General features: G+C 40.6%; 1 protein-coding gene, 1 long non-coding RNA gene and 1 other non-coding gene across 3 annotated transcripts in view; 1 reads left to right on the top strand and 2 right to left on the bottom strand.

Annotated features, from left to right (window-relative positions):
* LOC137974407 (uncharacterized) overlaps positions 1-5000 on the bottom strand; it is a 130658-nt gene that overhangs the window by 104795 nt on the left and 20863 nt on the right. The gene's annotated exons all lie outside the window — the stretch shown is intronic.
* LOC137974165 (neuropilin-2-like) overlaps positions 1-5000 on the top strand; it is a 47158-nt gene that overhangs the window by 36315 nt on the left and 5843 nt on the right. The gene's annotated exons all lie outside the window — the stretch shown is intronic.
* Trnat-ugu (transfer RNA threonine (anticodon UGU)) lies at positions 932-1004 on the bottom strand. Its single transcript has one exon. It is a non-coding gene; the product is annotated as a tRNA-Thr (tRNA).

Below are 5000 nucleotides of genomic sequence, written 5' to 3'. Positions count from 1 at the left end.
GAAAAGTAATGGCGGGATATGATCCTGGCGACGGGAAAGGAATGATTAATCATTTGCTTTTTATGGACGATCTTAAGAAGCCATATGGTAAAAATGAAAATCAAGTTGACTTTCTCGTCCCATCGGTTAGAATTGTGGCCGAAGATATGCCGATGGAGTTCGGAATACCAAAGTGTGCAATCCTATTGATGGAACGTGGAGAAGTGTTCCAAAGTGAAGAAATCATGCTACCGGGGGATAAAAAGATGCGATCACTGAATGTTGATGAGAATGAAAACTACAAGTATCTTAGGGTGCTAGAAGCGGATGACATAAAACATATTGAAATGAGCTTAAGGACAGGATCCAAAAGGGATATTTTCGAACAGTTAAGACAATACTAAATTCCATACGGGATATACGATGAAAGCGATGAACTTTAGAGCAGTTTCCATTGTAAAGCACGAGGCAGGAATTGTTGATTGGGCCAAGGAAGAGCTGAAAGTAATAGATCGCAAAACACGAAAGCTGATGACCATTTATCGTGCATTACACCTGCAGGCTGATGTAGATCGGCTGTACTTCAAAAAATCAGAGAGGGGACATGGAATGATCAGCATAGAAGAATATCAAGTGAAGCTATGATCCTCGCAGTTATGAACGCAATTTTTGCAATTGCGTGAAGAAGCTGAAAAATTCAGGACTTCAACGGGGTTTGAACCCGTGACCTCGCGATATCGGTGCGATGCTCTAACCAACTGAGTTATGAAGCCACTGACGTTGGGAGCTGGTCATCTGTGGGTTCCAATCTTCCCGTGGGGGATGAATCAACAATGAAATGATATATAAAATGGATCATATACGAACTGCGGATATGAAATCAGGTGAAGCTATGATCCTCGCAGTTATGAATGCAATTTTTGCAATTCCGTAAAGAAGCTTGAAAAATCCAGGACTTCAACGGGGTTTGAACCCGTGACGTCGCGATACAGGTGCGACGCTCAAACCAACTGAGCTATGAAGCCACTGACGTTAGAGCTGGTCATTTGTGAGTTCCAATGTTCCCGTGAGGAATGACTTAAACAAAACAACAACGAGCAGTATTCTCGAAGGGAAAGTATACGTATCTATGGAGTTCAGGAGGGAGATAACAAAGACTGCCCTAAGAAATGTTTAGAGTTCTTTCTTTGGGAGATGGGTTTAGAATTTGACGCAGGGGAGATTGATAGAGCCCACAGGGTTAGACGGAAAGACAAGGTGGCAGCCGTGCGATCATACTGAAGTTCAAGAATTAAGGGTTTTGAGGGCCAAGAAAGCGGCACTGGAGGGGATGGTTTCGCAGTTTACGACGGCCTTACTTTTGTTAACCGAAACCTTTTACAGATGGCAAGAAATGAGCATAAAGATACTCCGGTGTGGACGATCGACGGTAAAGTATTTACCGCTCTACTCGCATGTCCGCTAAATGAAGTTTAGCAAATTCATTCTCGTTAGTTTTATGGCATTTTGGAGCCCCAAGCCTTGGCAGTTGCATACTTTATAAAATATGATCCCTGTTCTGATATGTTTTTGTCATTTTTCTTGCACTCATAATTTTTCTATACACTTGAGCAGCCGAAGGAGGTGAGCTATTTTCTATTTCTTCTATTCGCTAATATATATAATGGGGGTTAGCTTAGAAGTTTATAGGGCTGCGATAGGCTTTTTCAACGATTGCTCTTTAATTAAATGTATTTGCTTTTCCTCTCTTATCTTTTATATTTATTACCAGTCATATCTTAGTTATAGTTTTTACCTTTTCGTCGTTAGGCGGTGATAATGAGCCTCATAATCCTGGACCTTACCCTGGTTATTCATTTTTGAGTGGCCACGCTAATGTTCGGGGCTTAAACATAGCCGATAAATTTGATGAGCTTGTCTCAATAATTTGAAACAGAAACTTCATACTTTTAGTATCTCTGAGACATGGTTAATTTATTCAATTTCAAGCCATTCTTTTGACATTCCAACCTACTGTCCTATTATGCGCTTGGATACGTAAGGGATGGGAGGCGGTATGGAGGTGTTGCTTTCTCAGTGTCATCCCATTTGTTTAGAAGTCAATGGACTTGAGCTGTTATGGATAGAAATGAAGATTAATGCACTAACTTTTTTTTGTGATGTCTGTTGCGGTCCACCTTGTGTAAATGCTCAAGCCAACATTAATTTTCTTACGAATTTTCAATGTAGCGTTGATAGGGCTTTATCTAATCCCCAAAATGCCCCTCATACTTCTTGGTGATTTCAATGCTCACTACGATCCTGTCAATCCGTCTCAGGGAAGCCATTTTGATGCACTATTTTAACGCTGGATGGAATGTACCAAATCGCATCAAGTGATTAGAATGCCATTCTCGTCGCCAGAGTCCTCTGTTTCCTTTGGTTACGTGGTCGGCGAAACGAAAGGATCTGGTCGCACCTAAACGTTCTTTTATTTTTTTCAGTTGCTGATTAAAATTGTCTGCGCAAAACAAATTAAAATAGCCCAATAATTCAGTCCTAAACAAACGACATCATCTCGAGGCTCTGGGGAATAAATACAAATGAGTTTATTCCCCAGAGCCTCGAGATGATGCCTTTTGTTTAGGACCGAATTTTAATATACCAAAAGTGGGCTATTACAAGTACTCCGCATTACATTCTACTTCAGGCCCATGTGGCGGGAAAAAAACGGGACGGCAAGCCCTTTTTGGCGCGTTTTTCAAAAAAATAAATAAAAACTTCTAAATTACGGTGACTACGCCAAAAAAGGCGCGCAAGTTTCCCCGAAATCAATAAGGACTTAAGCAACGAGAACGTCATTTCAAAATATAAATTCGCGTTATTGTCATCACTTCGTGACTATCTCAACCTTTTTAATAGGACAAGGGTGTGGTAATGTTGGCTTGTAATCTCTCATGGCGACCTCATACATGTGTATCTCAAATGTTTACCAGATAGCCAGCAAGCGATTAAATTTACTCTGAGGGATTAATTTTAGAGTTCAGAGATCTGGGGCCGGTTGCTCGAGGGCTGGTTAGCGCTAACCGTTGGTTATGAGGTATCAAAACCTATAGGTTTCCGTGGTATTTAACGCTGATTAGCGCTAACCATGCTTCAAACAACCCAGGCCAGGCTACATAAATTATACAAATCGCTCACAAGGCCATTATGGAATATGAGAACGTAATTTGGCACGGGTCTTTATATTTTTAAGCCCTGACCAAACTATCGAGCCAAGTTGGATCCAATATGCAACATTGTTGGATGTAAATGTTGAGGTAGTGGCTAAACACCATCCAACATTGCTTGACGAGACTGATTCAAGTTCAAGTTGCTGTTAACACTGTAACGAGAATCCCTCGTAGCGTTTGTGCTGGTGGAACTGTTGGAGAACGGAAATGACCGATTCAGACGACCAAAAAAAAAAATAAATAAATAAATAAAAAACAATTAAGAGAACGTGTAGAAAAAAGGATTTTCACTGCAAGATCCGCGCTGAGGAGATGATGAGAATGAGAACGGATCAATTTGCAAAAATTCTAAACGCTCTCCATAGAGAGAGATCATGATAGAGGGGGCTAAGAGTGTCCCTCAGACATGGCCTTACTTGATTCTCACTGTTTAAGGTTTCTGGCTGTTCATCAATGACCATCTTTGTCCGCTATCTTTGTTGCAAATGATGCTAGAAGACTTGAAAATGAGATTGCGATTCCTGATTCGCAAGGAGCGCGGATGTGACTTGATTCAGGACGACTTTATTGGAAGAGCGGCAAAACACTGCAACATTGTTGCGTCGAGCAGAATTGTTGGGCGTACTGTTTGATCAAAGCAAACTCTATCCAACCCTTGATCAAACAAAAAGTGTCGGACGAACATCTTCCAACATGGGCGGCCAAACAGTCGCGATAGCGTCGCACCGGTATCGCGAGGTCACGGGTTCAAACCCCGTTGAAGTCCTGAATTTTTCAGGCTTCTCTTCGCGATTGCTAAAATTGCGTCCATAACCGCGAGGATCATAGCTTTACTTGATTTCATATCCGCATTTCAGTATATGATTCATTTCATATATCATTTCGTTCATTCAGTCGAACAATGTTGGATCGAACAAAGTTGGAGCGTTGACTCCAACTTTGTTCTATACTTTGGCCAGGACTTTAGAGAGACCTTACCGAATTTGTCCAATATGAATCTATTAAAATTGTAACAGATGCTGTGAAAGGCACAAGAGGGTTAGGCGTTTGATTCACAAATCATTACTTTATTATAAGATTGCTCATAATCTCACTCCTTCCTACCTAGTAGATCTATTGCCTACAAGAGTTTGCGAGCGAACTCAACCTTCCTTAAGGTCTGCTCTGAATTTCATTATCTTTCCAGCTCGTACAGAACGTTTCAAACTATCCTTTTCTACATCAACAACCAAAGAATGGAACAATATTAATGCTCAACTTAGGTCACGCGACAGTATAGGGACATTTAAGAGGGAGCTGTCCATTCATACATGCATGCGTTTGGACGCTTGTGCCTTGAACTATTACTCATATAGAATTGCGGTGCAATTTTCTCCTGTCTGCTTGTGTGGACAAAGTATTGAAGGTATAAGTCACTTTTTTTCTTCATTGTGCTATAAATTCTGCCCTGAGAACTAACTTTCTGACCTCCGTTGCTCGAATTGTTCCTTCCAGATGGGATCGTCTCTCAGAGAAGGAGAAAGTTGTGTTGCTTCTTTTCGGTTCTGTTAATTTGATAGAAACAACAACAACAACAACTGTATTTTGAATTGCGAGAAAGTCGTAAAGGATTTATAGTGAAGGTCGTTATTATGCAGAGGGGCATTGGCCAGTTAATCAGTAGTGTAAGCTATATTATATGTAACTTTTTTCAGTTACTCATGGCCATAGGGCTTGCATTATGATTGGTTAAATTTAGCATACTAATAATTTTAAAAAATAAAAAAGAACGTCAGAAAACATTATAGAATACGGTGACAAATAGCTACG

The sequence above is a fragment of the Montipora foliosa genome, chromosome 10 (assembly GCF_036669935.1).
Source record: "Montipora foliosa isolate CH-2021 chromosome 10, ASM3666993v2, whole genome shotgun sequence".
NCBI lineage: Eukaryota > Metazoa > Cnidaria > Anthozoa > Scleractinia > Acroporidae > Montipora > Montipora foliosa.
Note: the sequence above shows the minus strand (reverse complement) of the source record. Positions and strands in the feature narration are given on the sequence as shown.